The 19,757-nt window shown below is 35.9% G+C and overlaps 1 protein-coding gene across 15 annotated transcripts in view; it reads right to left on the bottom strand.

Moving 5' to 3' along the window:
• LOC129577783 (5-hydroxytryptamine receptor 1) overlaps positions 1 to 19,757 on the bottom strand; it is a 112,100-nt gene that overhangs the window by 10,552 nt on the left and 81,791 nt on the right. For 9 of the 15 annotated variants that reach the window (XM_055465357.1, XM_055465358.1, XM_055465355.1 and 6 more), the window contains one exon: positions 5,492 to 5,565. The exons of 3 other annotated variants lie outside the window; for them this stretch is intronic. The gene's annotated coding sequence lies outside the window, so the exon portion shown is untranslated. Of the gene's footprint in view, positions 1 to 5,491; positions 5,566 to 17,676; positions 17,761 to 19,757 lie in introns of all 15 variants that reach the window. 3 more of the 15 variants (XM_055465361.1, XM_055465360.1, XM_055465362.1) reach the window with 1 other exon arrangement.

Here is a 19,757-nt window from a genome sequence, read left to right as displayed (position 1 = left end):
CCCCCCTTTCAGGCTGATCATTTGGATTGGCTATCGAATGGCATCATTAGTTTTTTCAATTTTCTTGAAATTTTGGTCGAAAATCAAGTGTTGTCGAATTTGACCTAAATGGGGTTATTTCAACCCTTGGGGCTGCTTCGCCCCTCGCCCCAAATGTTTTTGAAACTATTTTCGATTCCGATTCCAATGCGACAAACAGATTTGAGATTGCTCTCAATTTCAACGAGAAATTGATGTGTGCAGAAAAACGGCATATAGTATCAGAACCTATGATTAAGACAACAACCTAATCATCATCGATGATTAATTAATCAATTGCACAATCACTTAATCATGATTAATAGCGATTAAGTGATTAAGTGGTCGTATTAATCATCGTGAATTTTGGATGTTTGATTAAGATTAATTATTCTTAATCAGATAGTCCGCCCATCTGTAAGCAGCATAAGATGATTTCATCCAGTTAGGAATGAACAATGTCAAGTGATTTTTGAAATAAAAAAAAAATACGAGCAGGTCGAGAAAGGGAGAGAGCAAAAAAAAAGAGACGCACGAGGGGAAAAGCATTGAAACGGAACGTATGGTATTCATTGAAAATGTTAAACAGGTGTGCGTGTGAGTGTATGTTTTCGTGTATGTATCTTTTCGGATCTGTACACAAACGTACGAATGATTTATTTTCACATTTGATTTGTTTGTGCGTCCTCTCCGAATGTCATACATATTAAATGAAACTTTTTTTTCTTCCAGTGTTTGTACCAGTGACACCAAGCTCTGTTCAGCTCATCCCTTTTTTCCTAACGCTCTACGCTACAATGAAATTGTTTACAGTTTTTTAGGTTCAAATTCTTATTCGGTATTTTTTTTTCTCATATCATTGGAGCTGCCTCGTACTCCATGCTTCGTGCCATTCCGTTTGTTTCGCACGCTCATTCATCAGCATTGCAGCGACACGAATAACAAATATTCGACGAAAACAAAGTATCGTTATTTTTCCATTTATTTACGATTGCAGAGCTACGGTTTGGTGATGTTTTTTGCGATAAGAAATTTTAATTTTCATATTTTTACGAGTCCAAAGTGTTGTTGGATTTGTGGATGAGTGTGAGTATTTGTATGAGTGTATGTGTGTGTGTGCGTGCGTGCGACGGTAAACACAAACGGAAGGCTATATACTTCACATGATAATATTTGCCCTAAATGCTATTCCGCATTTGAGCTTTATCATAAACCGGAAAATAAAACCGACAACTTCATATCTTTCGTGGCACATTCAATGAAATCATATCACGCAAGACAAATTTTCTTCAATGCAGGATGACATGTATGTTAATTCGAAAACCGGTTTTAAACTTTGTTTTCTCTCCCTCCCTTTTTTCTATATCTATCTCCCGCATTTTTATTCGCGCGTTCACTTGTGAACTCAAAAATACGCTACCGTATACAGCACGTATCATGTGCTACTTGTTCGTCCAATAATTGTTATTCACTCTGCTACACATTGGCGTCAAGTTTGTGTCGAAGTACGCCTATTGCAGTAGTAGCCATAATAATAAATTTAAGTCATCATCATAGAGCATTAAGTTTGATGCGACCATTGGACCATAATAGAAAATGCACAAAGAACAAACTTTTGCGCTTTACCATAACAATGAAACGGCTCACTGAAATGCATTTAATGGATTTTTTTATTACTTAGCATTTTGGGCGATTTTTGCTTATGGAATATCAAAATGAAAATGAAAAAAACTGTAGAAAACTTGGAAAAAGTATTGCCAATTAAAAAAGAAGAGGCAGTCACAGTGTTTTCGCGAAAAAAATGCTGTTTAAAGAAAAACAAGACGAAAAAAAAGAAGAAAAAAATGAGCACGGGCTTTTAACAGGCAATGTAAGTATGTGTCACTTGTAATGGTCTGTAATGGTACTTTTCATTTTGGTTTTCGCTTCTGTGTCTATTTTTTTCGTCCTTTATTCGTCTCAAGTAACGCGGCTGGCACCCTCAAATATTTTCGCCCATACTCGAAAAATCACTTTAATGCGTTTCGAAAGAACCATCATGTTCGAGGATTTCCAGAGACGTAATAATTGTATGTTTGCATTTGCACGGCTAAGTGCTTTTAAATCATATAAAGTTTTGCTTGTGTGTGTGTGTGTATTTCTGTATCGTTGACTCATGTTGATTTGACTAACATATAATCATTTTTTGCCTGCATAAATTATGGCTGACGGTATTTACATCTAAATATTGCTAGTTGAACGGGAGGATCTAACTTTTAAATGTGTGATTCGCATAAAATAACATTTGAGATGGCGCATCGAAACCATTTCAGCACACAACAAGTGTGCTGTGTGCGGCTAAAGCAATCAAATTGCTGTGTATCAAAATTAAATCACTCAGTCTCCGGACGGGCGAATGGGGACGGTTGTTGCTGTTGTTGTTGAGAACGGTTCAGCCGTCGCATACAACACAAACCGAATATAAATTTTCATTAAACGATATCCAACAAAACAAAAGCCACGCATAAATTCAAGTTCATTAAAAAGCTTCCCATTTAATATCCTGTTATAGGCTGAAAGTAGGCTCATCCATGGACATACGAACATACACATAAATATGCTTGATACATTCACAAAGTTCCTCGATGACTTTCGTGCGCCACATTTATTCACTCGTACTTTCTCTTTATCTCTCACTCTCTTCCTATTCATCATCAATTCGCTTACGAGCACGTGCAGTGCAGCGTGCGCTCTTGATGGACAGAAGTTTGAATAAATCGGTCGTTTTCTATATTTTCGCCAAATTTACTTCTTTCGATGAAAATGTGTCATCATCTCACGTAATGACTAAATCATTTTGTCAAACGTGGAATTCGTCTCAAGTTGTTACTCATGCCGCATTGATGCGTTCGGTTTAATTTGCGTGAAGATTGCCAAATCAGCTTATCAAAAATGCTGTCCGTAATTAAAGAAGTGTTCGGCAACAGCATGTCACTTTTCGCAGCCACAAATACGAAGCATTTTAAATTTGAATAATTATCAATAATTCTTATTTGCCGGACGAAATGGTTTACTAATGGGAGCTCAAGCAAACAAAAAATAAACCCGTAGAATGAATAATAGAGTAGCATATAGCCCAAGCTTGTCGACTTATGCCGTGAATTTGCTGAATAAATATGGTGGCTATTTGATCTATTGGAAAACCACAACACGCCATAAATTATACAATGCTGATTGCGTTTGTCACCGTGTTTTGCTATTCAATAGCAAATGTTGCACGTATATTTAGTACACGCACACACACACACTCACACGGTGTACAACGCCTGTCTCTGACTGAAATCGTTGAGTCCGCATTCGGCGTTGTTTTGATTGAGCCAAGCCGGTGTGGCATTCATAATATAACAATTCATCAACCTATCACGTCATTTACACGACTAATGTGCGTCACAACTGCGATTTTATCTACGTTTATATCAATAATTTAATTTGGTCGTTTGTCAAAAATATTCCGTTTTTCATATTGGAATCGCAATGCTGCCAATAACTTAGCCAAAAATAATTTCAACAAACTTTACCCAATATACAAATAGCAACAAAATACACGTTTAATAGAGTCATGAGGCAGTACAGAGATTGTACCGACAAATCGTTCATTCGATCCAAAAAAAAGTCTCCGACGGAAGGCCATTACCTCATTCAATTTAATTATTTATTTATTTGGATGAATCTTTTTAATGAAATTATGTTTAATTTGTTCGACATTTAATTGAATAAATGGCACCTTGCAAATTATGATTGATATGTACGATTCGATCTTAATCCAGCCCAGCCGAAATTTGTATGAACCAAGTGAAATAATTCAACTTGAGATTGACTCGTAAATCAAATGTTACTCCTCGAACGAATGTCACATATTTTCGGGTCTCGTTCATTGTAATTTTAAACCAGAAAAAAATGATACACTTTTCAACGCTTGAATAAATACACATTGTCCATATAAAATCGTGGTAAATGCTGTTTTCAACTACAATTAGTATTCAAATTTAACTATTAAAATAATAAATTGGCTAATTTACACCGTACACCATGCAAAACAATGCAATTTTGAGTTTTCAACTAAATTATTTTGCATTTTTTTCGAAAACACTTGAAACTTCCAAATGTGAAATGCTGTTAAGTCTTCAGAACAACTTGAATACATTAATATCATTCAAAGCGTGGTCGTTTTTGTTTGGAAACTTTTTCGCTGTCTAACATTTGAAAAAAAAACGATGGCAAAAAAATGTTGGCTCGAAAATGTGTTTAAAATTACTGCGTTTGTGTCATACTGCAAACGAAACCATCAATCTGGTTCAGAGAATTATGTGCCCTAACTGATTTGGCCCTACTTACTACACAATACGTTACAGCCATGAGACGATGAATTGCTAAAGTTTTCATAGTTTCAAATACCGTCCAAATATATCGAAGCACACCAATTCCATTAAATCTATAAACATAGTATCCGATTTCATTGTTAATCAACACAGTCCAGAATCTCTCTCTCTCTCTCTCTCACTCTTTCTCGCCCACAAGCTTTGTCGGCTGCCATTGAGAAAACGATGTCGAGATTTATCGTTTACTGAAATAGTCGCCCTTTGCACACGACGACGACGACGACGACGATGACGACATCACATGCGATTCTGCTGACTCCTGCCTGACGGTCGATAGTGGAAGAAGTTTTGTTTCCAAACCAACTTCGAGGTTGTTTGGACAAAGTTTTCGATGGAAATTACTTTTTTATTGTCAACGATTTTATTGGTTATAAATTGGTGAGCGCAATTGGCGAGAGAAAGAGAGAGAGAGAAGAAAGTTCATACATCAATAAATCAATGTTGGAAACTGTATGAATATCGTTTTACTGTTTGAAATTATGATTTTTTGCGTAACGTTCTCGAAGCTTCAATGGCATTTTACATTAAGAACGTTATGAAATGCGCATCCTTTGTAGCCATCAGCCAACAATATAAAAAAAAACCTGCTCAACCACTCCGGATCAATGGAAATGAGCAATCCCCAAGGACGTCAGTTAAATTTATTGGACCAACGAAATACCATAAAATGAATTCATTAAATCGTGCAAGCGTTTGCTACCAATTTCAACACTTGCATTCACGTGTTCGGAATATTGATTCATTTTTCTCTCGTTCGCGTATAAAGTAATCAATAATTCAATAATTATACGTGTTGCATAATGTTCAAAAACTTCGGTAGTGTTCGTACGGTAGATTATCGAAATGTTGATAGTTTTCATACAACTCATGCAACTTTTTGAATCACATGACTCTAGCTATGGTTGCAATATGTAAGTAATTATGGATATAAAGAAACTGATACGAAAACTAATCACAGGTGCTTTAATATGTGAATGGGTATTGATGTTGAAAGTTTCGTGTGAATTTTTCACGTTTCATTCAATCAAGATGAAATAAACGATTATAATACATACTTGTCTACACAGCGATTTGATCAATGAAGTTGCTCAACTGAAATAGCCATTTTCTTGGAACAATCTGCAAAAACCTGAAAATAAAGGAACACCAAAATGAAATTTATTCGATTTGATGTTTAATATGTAACCCAAAAAAAATGACAGCAATCGATAGCCTATCTAAAAAAACTGTATCGCTGCTTATATTTGGTATCAATCAAATATATAAGCCGCCCATAGAACCAATTTTGAATAAATATGGAGAAACACACCATGTGTCTATAATAAAAATATTTGCATTAAAACAATGAGAGCCTGATTGAGAAAGATTATCGCGTGGAAAGCTTCCCAATTTATATTGTAGTCTTTTATATTGCTGGCCATAAAATAAAGCTGCTTTGCTCTACGTTCTCACAATCATGGAATTCAGACAGAGTAATGGTCATCATATCTGTGAATTGATGACGAATTGAAATAGTGCGCTATCAATTCACTTTTTTTTTCTTCGTTGTAACGCTTGAGATAAAGCATTGGAATTGCTCGTGAATGGAATAACCAATAAAATTCATGGAAAAAGCAATAAGCAATGGACGAAGAGACATTATCTATTATCAGTTATCAAAAATGGATTATTATTATTATGTCTTTACTATATGATTTTTTTTTTATTAAACTAGACCAAATGGGACACGCGAGCGCAAGGTGGGTGTTTGGTTGTGCTGAAATGATAGCCAAGAACAAAGCTCAACGAATTGAATATGGGCCACAAATAAAAGAGGGCAAGTGAGATATGCGAACAGTGAATGGAAGCCAACGCAAAAGAACAAAGCTTGAATGGGAAGAGCTAAGGACGAAAACGGATGATAGTGGTAGCACAGACAGAGTCCACAATTGAAATGTATATGACGATGAACAATGACTCATATCCGAATCGAATGCCGAATACTGTATAAATTCACATGCCAAAAACACGGTTTGGGACAACAAATAATAATACACGAAAACCGTTCGAATCAAGTGTGTGTTGCGTACGAAACCATATTATTTTGGGTGAGTGTTTCACGTCTCGTCTTTTTGCGAGAACCACTGATGCTGGTCGCATACACTCATCGTTACACACGCACAGCGCTACACAATCGCAGAAATTGTGTAGACGCATGGGAATATCGTAGTCTAGGATTTATTTAATTTTGTGCCCGTTGTTTATTTCGTATACACACCGGTATGCATTCGATCGGCTTTAGCCACATGAGCGGAGGGAGATTCTAAAACCTAATATCTGTTTCAATGCGTGTGGCTCATCTTCTGATCTTTCAATAATCCGTTTGGAAAATTATGATGCGACGTCTTTGCCATTAGCTTCCGCTCACTTCGATGTTTCTCTTATTGTCTCGTAATCGTATACAGTATTCATGGGAGAAAAGGTTAAATGATGAACAGCTTACGGGCTAAAAATGTTAGGCAATATGCGTAGAACGATCGATGCAAAACATCAAGAATGCGAATACACCACCAAAATCCAGGCAATAAAAAAAAGAGAAGCAGAATTCGAATCCCAATCCAAAGCCAAGAACAATTCTCATGCATATAAATTAAGATATGGATATGACTTGAAATTAACCATATTTTCATTCATTCGCAATCTGTTTTATCTATGACGAAGAGAAATCAATTACGACATTTGTGTGCCAGCTCCGTGCCGATAATAATAATAATACAATAACAGTAATAATGATAATAACAGCGGCAACAACAACAGCAACAATGACATCAGAATAATACATATTATGTATGTATGGAAAACAACATAACACTACATCACTTGATAGCAGTTGCCTTTACGTCGTAGTTCGTGTTTTATCACCGACACATGAATCGCATCTCGAGAGGGATTGGTTATCTTTGCATTTCATAGTCACTTGGTTTCAAATTAATAAAATGAATCGCAACGCATCGCATTGGATTGGATTGGATTGGATTGGATTGGATTGAATTGAATCGAATCGAATTCGAAGTCCGATTTGTAGCGTGTAAAAACATAATACGATTGACATCATACACGCACTACCACTAAACATCGGAGCAAACGGTTGAGCATCACAATCCCATTGATCGCTGTGCACAGAAATTGAACATTTCACTCTTACACCCATACACTCTGACATTCTTCGCTTCAGCTCTGACGCTCATCAAAAATGTATGGCAGTGTTTTTGTTTTCGAATCAAGAGATATTAGATATGAATTGTCGGTTGGTTTAACGTGTGTATTTTACCGGGGTTGGGGATCTTGATGCTCTCGTACGCGAAGCAAGCGACACAGAGACCCAGCAAGAGATGGTTCATCATTCCAAGTCGTGAATATGTTGGATGATTGTCTTTTGTTTTGATATTGTCATTGCTTTATCAATCTAAATGTATAAGGCTGTAAGCTTTTATTTGAGCCTCGGTTGCCATATCCATAAAAGCATAAAAGTCGAATGGAAATCGAAAATATGACTACGGCACAAATACATGCACAAACACACACACACATTGTGCCACATTCATGGCATACGCATACGCGTGCAATATACACATACATGAACAATCAATCTGATGTGTATTTATATTCGTTAAACAAACTGGAATGATAACGCTATTGATTTTCCTTTGACTTCTCTGCGCTTTTGGCGGTATTGTTATGGAACGTTTTCGTTTCGCCTTTTGTTTCCACCGTATTTTGTGCTCAAACTTCCGATTCCAGCAGCGTGACACCATCGACTTCACTCTAAGTTTCGATGCATGGGAGAGCATGAGAGTGAGAGTGAGGGCGCGCGCGCAAACAAATATGTGCTGGCTTTAATGTAAACATAATGAATGATCACTGACAGTTAACACTGACAGTGGCTAACTACCTGGGCAAGTTTCTGTGTCATAGTTTGTTTACATTGTGCTCATTTGATTTCAGCCTCGTGGATATAAGCTCTTTTTTTTAATAATAACACAAAGACCGTATTGCGTTATTGTCATTCTTCATTCTACAACCTACAACCTCCATCTTCCATCTTTCATCCTCCCACACCGAGATCGTTTTTGTTTGTTGCTATGTATACAACTGGTATTTATTTTCTTTGTGCCGACCCCTATTTCCTTCTCCCTCTCTCTCTCTCTCTCTCTGTTCAACTTGCTGTCTCCTCTCTCTCTCTCTCTCTCTCTCTCACTACCTTTTTATCTTCTCCATGACTTTTCTATTTTGGCTCGTTTGCCGCCTGAATCGATGGCGTTTCATAAAAAGCATACCCATAAAAAATAACGCAAAAAACATGTCAGTTTTGATGAAACGCAAATATCTGGTTCAAGGCGAGCTTAGATTGCCAAAGAAAAGCAGTCTCGACTCATATACTCCACTCAATGCGATACGAGATTATAGGCAAATCACAGCATACAGTATACAAAAGCTTCTAGGCACATTCACGTATGTCGCGTCGATTTTATGCTAACAAGCCGCTCACTAATCTGCATCTTTTGTAAATATTCGTGAATGACGAAACGAATGAAAAGTAAGCATGTGAATCATGGTGATGGTATTTCTTTGAAGTTGCGACTCCGACGACCGGCTGGACACCCACTGGCTTAGGAGTATCACTGCTTTGAAGCATATACACAGTACACGATCAAAACAAATAATGAAAACAGAACTACTGTAATAATAAAGAGAGAAGATTCAATGTTTGTTTTCTGTTGCCGTCGTTTTCGTTGTCGTTGTTGTTGTCGTCATCGTTTTTTATGCGAATGGCCGGCAATAGGGATGCGGTCGAACTTGATGTTCCTTTTTTATGTTTGTTTATACAGAAAATCCGCTTTGTGATGACAATGTGTGTGTATTATTAAAGCTATAAGTCGGTATTAATTTTTAGATTATATTTTGCTGTTACGAGTATTTTGAACCGAAAACCAAGACACACATGATACATGAATTCTTTTCATTACACCATCACATACGAGTTTTAACAGAGTCAGCTTGTCTCTGTCTTCTTCTCGTTACAATTTCCAAACAACCATAAAAGGCAACGCTGTACATACACATCTACACAGAAAAAGACTCGACACAAAACTATGCTTTTCACACATATAAACCATGAGTCCGTAGCGCCGAATATTTTTAGCGAATGTAATCAATCGATAAACAAAATTGTCATAATTTTTCCGAATGAAGAACAGCTTATATATACACATCCATTTTATAATACACACTCCCATATGCAAATTTCCTAATGAGTTCCGTGCCTCTCCTTTGTCCTTTTTATGTTGAATGAAAGTTTTCGTCAAAAAAAACACACACGCACACACAGTATAACCAATATCACAGCTGCATAAATATATATGGTCCATATTTTTAGTTTGTTTTGTGCGGTTGTTGTTGTTGTTGTTACAGCTGTTTTGTTCATTGACGATTACAGTTCACTTGGCTCTTTGTTCCATAAGTTTGGCAGTGAAACACTAAATGCGTCGAATCGAGCACAGAGAAAATGTAATAGACGAACGTCATTTTTTTCGTTACTTTTTCTCCAAAACAAATGATGTCAACAGCTTGGCTTTTTTTTGTTTCCCTCCGAAAGGGAAAAAAAAGAAGTGTGAGATAAAACATGAGCAATGAGTACAAAAGATAGAACATTTCCAGTTGTTATTCTTTTTGTTTCGTCCTCTTTTTTTTCTGTGATTCAATGTAATTCTCCGAGCAACAGTAGCAAAAATACGTGACCATCGCATGCAATGTACTCTCGGGCATCATCTTCGTGATGAATATTATTTTAGAAAATAAATTATTCACATTCGTTTTCGCACATTTATCGTGATTACTGCTGCAATCTATTTCAATGCGAATAATAATTTCCAATCCATTACATGTTTCGGGCCATTCGACAAAGCTCGTTTATGAACTGTATGTGTGTCCCATGGCTATGCTATACGCAAAGTTTCTAAAAAGCATTTGAGCAATTAGGAATATTAGCATAGAAGAAGCGAGAGAAATCTCGTTAATTAATTAATTAGAGTGGTGATTTATCTCAATGAAAAATCGCATTTAATAATAATCTGGATTTAGTGTGCGGGCAGAGACAACGTCAAAATGCGAATGATTGAGAGTCTTTTAGAGGACACAACGAATGTCAAATTTATGAATGAAAAACATCGTGCAGATAGCATTTGTATGTAACACATGAAGTCGAGACCAGAAAGCATTTTAGTTGGAAATTTGAATCGTGCCAAAATCAAGAAAAAAATACCGTATTTTTTGTTACTTTATCGTACTATTCTCAGTTGAGCGCATTTTTTTTTCTCGGACATATTTGTGTTAATGGGCCGCACCACCTTTTGTATGAATGTTCATATGAGGCACTATAGCGTCGCTATAACAACAACAAAAATCAATTCCCTAAGTTCAAACACATGGAAAATGGATAAAAAAAAAAACAATCCGACCAAAACCTTTGTTGGCTTTGCCACTAAAGAAAAATTATTTGCACACCCTATTCGGAAGTTTTGCTTTGCATCAAAAAACCATTTGTGTCAGATTGATTTTATCCACCTGGAAGAAAAATGACGCGCGGCTTTTGATAGCACATAAAAGCATGGGAAAATATTTAATATATTTTAAATGACGAAAATATTGAAGGAGCCTATCAATTGTTCGCGTTCGAAGGAACAATAAAAGTGAAATAATGGTAATAAAAACGACGACGACAAAGAAGAAGAAGAACTGAAGAAGACAGCAGAAAGAAGCATAAGCATGAGACGGAAACGAATGAGCAACAATCACAACACACATTTTTCATCGGCAAGCTGCCATTGTTGTTCGGTGCCCGGTATATTTTGGCATTCTTCTCTATTCTTTTATTTTATTTTATTTTTTGTCCTTTATTTATTTGAACCCATAAAAATGGTGACATATAAATGCACAAATATGGATTTTTATATTGAAAATGGCACCTCACAAACGCCACTAAAATGAAAGTTGAAAAGCACGCACCCGGAATGGACATATCCCTATTCCGTCTTATGCATGTATTGTGTTCAATAAGAAGTCTACAAGCATATTCCATTTCCAATGCTAAACCATTTTATGTTCTTCTCGATTTGTTTTCAAGTGTTTTGACAACCATATTAGGCCAGCCGAATCCAACCAAATCCAATCAAGCCAAACATATCATATATGTTTATATAAAATACACATATCTATTGATTTTGCATTGTACTTTCATCTATTTCCGATGGAACGATTTGACTCTGTTGTTTGTAGTTTAAATTGAACAATGAATTCGACTTTTTGATTGCATTCATGCATACGCTTCGGAATCAATTTGTGTTTGAGCTCTATAAACAGATGTTATCGCTTCGCATTTGCGTTGGGGGGGGGGGGGGGGTCAAAAATGAATCGCAGCAAAATGTCTAGATTAATATTCATGACATTATTTCTTTGTGATCTGAATCGAAGTGTTACCGTGCTGCGTATCAACAAATTTTACCTGAAACCACAGGTCCAAAAACGAGCTAATCATTGTATGTACAACACTAAACGAAATATTTTGGCAATTTTTTTCGGCGTTCTGTCTAAATTACAATTTTTTTTGCAATTTCGACACAACAACGTATAACACAAAACGCGCTCATTCCTATATATTTGTTGTTATAATATTTTTATGTAAGCGAGCCTTGCGTAAACCTAAACCGAGTGATTAAAATGCTAGATTTTGCATCATGATAAACACAGCGAATATTTTGGATAAATCAAAGTGACAGTGTGCAAAAACGCTGTCCATTCCAATTTATTTATTTTTTTTGCTTCACTTGTCACCGCTTCCACATATTGGAGCGTAAAACTGATGTATGTTTGTAGTATCAAATAACATAAAATCATTTAATAACTGTCTATTTGGATTTGCGCCATTTTTGCCCGGAACGATAAACGATTCAGTTAAAAACAACCAAATTGCTCGCATGAACGTATGAATTTGCGCAACATTTATAATTATGGAAATTAATATGTGGAAAACTGATCAGATTTACTGCCCCTTTTATAAATGATTTTACATCGTTCGTTTTGCTGCGAGTAATTTGAAATCAACCTCAATAAATATCATTCATATTCGGTAGTTGAGAATATTTTTATTTATTCTATTATTTTTATTACTCTATGAAATGTCTACACGATGCGTTTGAATGCGATTGAATGGAAGTGGGAGAAAACATTCTGGGAAAAATTTCGGTTTTTTTTTTCTTCTCAAGTTTGCGCATGATAGAAAACATAAATTGGCCGTTAAAGTTCAATTACTTTTCGGGCAATCAAATTGATTGAGCTTTCAAAATGGTAGTTGTCTTGAATTGGATGGCCATCCACTTTTATTCGGTCAGAAATTATTTATGTTAGATGTTGGCTTAATGCTTCATTGCGTTGGATTCGTCCAACTGTAAGTCCATTAGTCGGGCATTTTCTGTGCAAATTTATGAGATGTTGTCCCTCTTGCAAACTCAAAAAGTAATCAAACAAATGTTGAAATAAGTGAAGCGTTTCAAATTTAGTGGGGCACATAGGTGAAATTAGGCATGGTTCAACAAATTTTAAGGTAATCATGAGTGTGACCCTTAGAGGTTATTTATCAGCTTTTATAATGAAATCGAATGGAATTCATAAACTATTGAATGTATTTTTGGGATTTCACAATTCAAGACTAAATGGGTGGAATAAAAGGTCATTCAGGGAATCGGTATCACCAAGTTCGAACCAATGTATTTTCAATGGTGGCGGATGAGTGTCGTTTGCTCGTTTCCATTTTGTATACACTTCCAATGATAACAATGAACAATGATAATAATTGATCGGGAACCGGGTTACGTTCCATTGGGCGTTGAATTTCAAATGAAATGAATTGTTATGCATGTTTATTTAGATTTACGTTTGCTTCATTTAAATCATTAAACATGGATAATTTACAACATCAAAATGAATCAAATATGCTAACTAGTGCATAAAATTGAACGTCCGTTTAGTAATTTGCCCAAATTTTTGATGGCACAATCAAATTTACTGATTAACGTAACAATCAACGATTCGATTCACCAACGATATCGAGTGGACAGGACGCCTTTTTTATCCTTCTGTTTGTTTTTTTTTCAACAATTACAGTCTAATTGGTTTTACTGTAAACGAGAGATCATTAAAATTGTGCACGATGTGCTAACATTTCAAAATTCCTGGCAAATATTTTTCAAGCGTTCACCATTTTAACTGCTTCACCAAACAACGTAAATAGGGTTAAAAAAAAAAACGAAGCGACGCGAGATGCTTGAAGTAGAAACGTTGATAAATTACAAGGAACCGCACTTGTGTTTATAGTGCTAATGATATTTATGGTGGCAATTTCTGAATCAGCCTCTCCACTTGCATAAATTGGAAAAACCGCCAAGCTAATTACGACAACAATATATAGAATGTTCCACTTGTGAACGATCCGCGATTGAAGCACAGAAAATGGAAGTAGTGATGCTGATACTCATTCCGGCAAAAACTACAACTTTTCACAATGAATAATTTATTATACTCTAAGAGTGTATCTCTCTCTTGAAACTCGAATGTTAAACGCCAGAGCATCAGACACAGTGCGCAAGAGAGAGAAAAAAAATAAACCCAATAAAATTGCGGGGCGCGTATGTCGTAAACAAACTTTATTGCGTTTCAAGCAACTAGAATATTGTAAAATGTTCTAGTTTTTACTCGTCGCATGGTAATCATGTGGTGTGAAGCAATATCATTTTTCTCATCATTTCGTTGGTTCATTCTCTTATTTGTATTTTTATGCCATCAATAATTGGCGCAACCGATTTACACTGAAACTGAAATTATATCTTGAAGGAGGCCACTTCATTCCACTCTGTGCTCAATGTTCAATGTCATTCGATGTTAATAACTTTCACAAAATTCAATTTATTTGAAAACATTACTCAAAGGTAATTCCCTCGACATTTTCTGCGTTATAACGCTATAGCTTCTAGTGCAATAGTTTCACAGTTTACAGTTTCATTTGAAAAAAAAAATGTGATGTCGTTTAAAAATAGCAATTGCTTTTTTAATCTAATGAATTTTCAGAAAAAAGAGTGAATTTTTTGGGACGTAGAAAGAAAATAGCCGAATCTCTAATGAATAATGATAGAGTATTTTCATGCTGAATTGATGGGGCAATATTCGAATGTACACTGAACTCTATTTGTTTTATTCATTTGAAAAATTTCAGGCACAAAATATAAATTTTCATGTGAAAAGTTTTCATTTCAATCATAGAAAAGCTTCCGCAAAAAGTTTTTACTCAGATAAATTACGGTTTTAATGCTTTCATTTGGTGAACAATTTTCTGAATTTCAAATGCCACATCTGAAGAGTTAATACAATATTAAAATAACTCCATCATAATTACGGTGGTTGAGAGTGGTGGTGTTAGAATGAGAGAAAATAACTGAAAGAAAAATGAGCTACATGGAAATCAATCCATTTTAAAGTGCCAGAAATAAATGTAATCATTTATCTGTTGGAAATGTGTCAGAAATAATCTCTTAAAAAATGGTTGAAATCAAGACATTCTTCTGGCATATGACGAACGCACCGGGGCATCACACAAAAATGCAGGTAATGAGCATCAATTTTGCAGCTAATTACAGGTACCTAGCTTAATAGAGCGCTTACTTTCTTGAACGCCAAAATGAAATAGAGAATTTTTGATAAACTTCATAATTCACACTTTTTTTTCCATGGCATTGATATGGCAAGACATTGTGAGTGTGCGAAGCTTTTCCGCATTTTCATGATATATGAACTCAACAAAACGTCAAGTTTTTCCATTATGATTTAGTGCATTTGTTTTATTTGTGTGCTACGTTCACGTTCATGATAAATTCGGTTGAACGTAGGAGCAGCGCTTGTTGCAAACAAGCATTTTCGCTCATATTTTTCATCGTGAAAATCCTTTTAAAATCGCATACGTGCTGTAATTCACTGGCGGGTGCACGGCAGCTGGAGTGTTGATATGTGTTGCACACCGGAGAACACTGAACGCGACCCAACAACATACCAAACATTCACCATGGTTATGTTGAATGAAATGCAACTAATTGTAAAAAGCATCCTGAATTTGATACTCTGACACAACTGAAAATTATGCGCCATTATGTGGGTTTTCATATATTCCAGGCAATATTATGGGCAAAGTCATTCGGGAATTCCAGAGAGCGAGATACAGAGACGGTATTTTTTTTTCTCGTTGATGCTGTTGTTTTTGTTGTTGTTCGTCTGCTAGGTGCCATTTTTTGGTGCAGGTTAGAGACCATGCAGCACTGTGTGATCACAAAGGGAAAATGAAATTAATTTCAGTTTGAATCACATTCATTTGGCGTAATTCGTTTGTCATTTTTTGCGTACTATGTGTGCGGGTACATAGGAGCTGTTCTTCGAGCATAAGAGCAACGGGGAAAAAAAATCCATAGCAACGGAGAAAAAATCTATAGCAACTGTCGGCTGCTGTAATGACATTAAAATTCACAAAGAGAATTTACATGCTTTCAAAGCACAAAAACGTTTTTGATTTTTCCGTGTCTCTGGCTTAGAACAAAGTGATTAAAGAGTTTTTGTATGAGTTCAATATTGTTTTTGTCAAAACCAAAAGCAAAATGATGAGAATGGCAAAGAAAGTTCATTAGATTTTGAAGCCATGCCTGAATCATCTTTACTCCGTTATTTGTCGGAAATTGTCTTGTTTGGACGACGTTTTCATCTCGCGTGTGTCATTTAAGCATGTACCACATAATTAAAGCAGTGGTCAAAGCAATTATCGGTTCGTGTAATCGCTGGATTTTGTGTGATTTTCCTTTTGGCTGGTTTTTATACGAAAGCGAGAGGATCAAAGTCGGCAAAAGAATGTTCCTACCATAAATCGCATGATGTGATATATGTTAGCTCACTGCCTAAACAAACGTTTTCCGTATCTGGAGGAAAAGAGTTTTTTTAATTAAAATCCTGGTATGTCACACATAACGATTACTAAACATGCCGATTTCGCTACGCGGAAGGTTGCACAATATGAAGCCACGCATCGATAAAACACTTCACTGAAAATGTTTGAATATTTTTTTTATCTTGTACAGAATATACCGTGCATGCACAGTGTACACTGGAGCTCACTCATACTTGGGCTCAAACATTTCAAAACTTTTTCCTTATGCCTTTTACAAAGTAAGTATGCTTCAGCACTTGGCTATGCCTTTGTCTTTGTCTACGTTATCACGACGCTATCAGCCGCACCATCGTTAGTCTAACCTTATTATCGCTGTTTCTGTTGCACGCAGAACACCGTTTAAATACGGAAACTCAAATAGATTTGCCGTTTAAAAACAGAAAACAACCGATAAAAAATGAGACAAATCGTGTGTGTTCTGGTGATACTCAAAAAGCATTTCTAGTAGAAATGTTCAACAAAACAACTGTAGGTCTACTTATGCGGCAGCTGCAAAAGAAATGCTAAACACTATTCAACAAACACAACAACATTTTCGGTTTGGAATGCTTACGCTGGCCCTCATACCATTTTAACATGTTCCAATCAAACCATTGCTTCTATAGTATAGCATAAGTGTTTCGACTGGCAATTTTTGAAACATTTCACACTTCCTATTTGCAATGTAAAACACTGTGATGAATGTTCACTTTTACATTGATAACATTCACATCGGCACCTTCGCTTCATGTCATTTGACAAATTCAATTAGAAATTCACTTTCAAATCAAGCACAGTATCAATAGGTAAACTTTGCACTATTTTCCATACACTAAATGTGATTTCGGCTCAAAATTGCGTATTTTCGATCATTCTGGAAAGTTATTTGAAGCAACTCATGCGAATGATTTAATCCCCTGACAACGTTTTTCCCCTTCGTTTTCATTGAATTTACCGCTTTCTCTCTTCCTCTTTTTCGCGGAATCTCACGTCATTGAACTAAATTAATTCCCGTCGATACAGTGCCTGTAATTTTGGTGTTCGGTCGCTCATTTTTACATGTCTTGTACGATTACTTTTTATTAGAATTGTCTATAGATGCGAAGCGCATATCTATGGATGCTTTATGGCCCATGTGCATAAATTTGTATTATGAATGATTGGAAAAAAATTGAATTGATTGAATACTTGCGATTTGGACAAGCACATGCATGTTCAAGACATGGGGCTCTGTTGCTTATCGTATCTTGGAAAGAGCGGCATTCGATCAAACTGAAATAATGGCAAAATAGATTCCAAATGAAGTTGAATATCGCCTCTGAATTTGACGTATATAAATTAGAGTGTGTGTGTGTGTGTGTGTGTGTATGTGTTATGAAAGTTAACATTTGGTTTTAGTGATAAATTACCGTGTACGTATCATCATGCACATATTTGTTCGCCCCGTGTGCGTATTCATCATTTTGCACATACCTTTTTTTCTTCTCTTTACTCCCATATGCCGTCAAAATGCGGCTAAATCGGAGCCAAAGCCACACGAAGTCGCACGAAGTCAATGGGGCTAAAATGAACTTAAACACTTTGTTGTTGCTTCTGTTGTTGTCATTCTTTGTTTTTTCTTCTCTTTCTCTTTCGCTCTCTCATTCGCGCTCTCGCTCTCCCAACCCAACCAAAAAGCTAGCACATATAATCACGTTTCTAAAAAGCTATAAATATAGAATCTTCAAATATCGACCCCATTCTGCCCACACAAAGTCAGGCAGCAAAAGTTCATGAACCATGTAATCACGCAGATAAATTATTATAATATACTTATTATGTGCTACATATTTTGAGTATACGAACGCAAAATGCCTGTACGTTGCGGCGCAATGCTAGTCACATTGAATTTACTGATATTCTTTCGAAAAATGTCATATTGTTGTGCTCTTTCTCTCGTTTCCTAGCTACGCCATCTGCGTTTCTTCAACTTTCTTCATTACTGACCCAAAACGCATATACAAACAAAGTTGTTCAACGCAAACATGCTATCAAGATGTAATAACATCCAAAAACATTGTAGGTTCGAAATTAAAATTTGACCAAATAAAAATTGGTAGATTCAAAAGTGCCTACCATCTGGCGAATCCACCAAAATCGACCATAACTCTACAAGTGGATATGGTTATGCCAATACTGACAAGTGTGGACAAACGCACAATCCATTGAATACTCTTCTTATTAGTCCAAGATTCAATTTCACTCTTGATTCTCCACTTTCAATAGATAAATCGCCAACACTTCAGCTAATTTCTTTGCTGCTTGAAAATTATGACAGAGATACTATAGACGCTATGCCATCAAGTGTACAACGTTTGACGCACATAAAACACTTGACGTAGTCATTTGTTTTTCCCCACACGTATGAAATGGTTAAATTTCCTCTTCCGCTAGAAAATGATATGGTTTCGTTGGTTTAATAGGAAAAACGGTCTATGTACCGTTCCTAGTATATAATATGTATGTGCATTTTTAGTTGTTATCTGCTTAAAATGTCGTCACGATTTCAAAAAGGTATACACTTTTGAGTCATAAATGATCCATTTCGGAAGCCAACGCGATAATGATCCATAAGCCTTACTCATGTTGATGAACAGTAGATCCGTTATGGAAATACATGCACACACACTGGTTTCATTGTATGAAAAAAAGCTCAAATTAAAAAAAGAAAAAAAAATAGCAGAAACTTTGAACGTGAAAAATACAAAAAAGTAAATGAAGACGATTAAGTTAAGCACATTATGATTTGGCATCATATACTTACTAGTATACAAACAGGTGGAGAAAAAAAATTGCGGAAACGAAGTCAAAATACGACCAATTCATTTGGGTTCTTACACACTGATCCATTAGACTTTTTTGTGAGAATTTTTGCGCATGCATTAATTTCTTGTGAATAATTAAAGCGTGAGACATTTATTTAAGCGTAATTAAGCTGCAATACCAAATCCTAAATCAGATGTACTTCCCTCCCCTTCTTATTCACCGTTGAACGTGCTTACGCATCAAATGGTAAGAAATAAATGGAAACCGTCTTTCTCTCTCGTAGATGCATTACATACTTGAAGTTACATTATTATTATGGCAATGGGAAGCGATTTTCATTTATAAGTGACTAAAAAGTCACGTAGAACTCATATTCGCAGCGGAAGTTCATATCGCACAATATCCCACACACACACAGAGAGAGAGAGAGAGAGAGAGAGAGAGAGAGAGAGAGAGAGAGAGAG

The sequence above is a fragment of the Sitodiplosis mosellana genome, unplaced genomic scaffold (genome assembly GCF_009176505.1).
Source record: "Sitodiplosis mosellana isolate CC-2019 unplaced genomic scaffold, AAFC_SMos_1.0 Smas_scaffold_6226, whole genome shotgun sequence".
Classification (NCBI taxonomy): Eukaryota; Metazoa; Arthropoda; class Insecta; order Diptera; family Cecidomyiidae; genus Sitodiplosis; species Sitodiplosis mosellana.
Note: the sequence above shows the minus strand (reverse complement) of the source record. Positions and strands in the feature narration are given on the sequence as shown.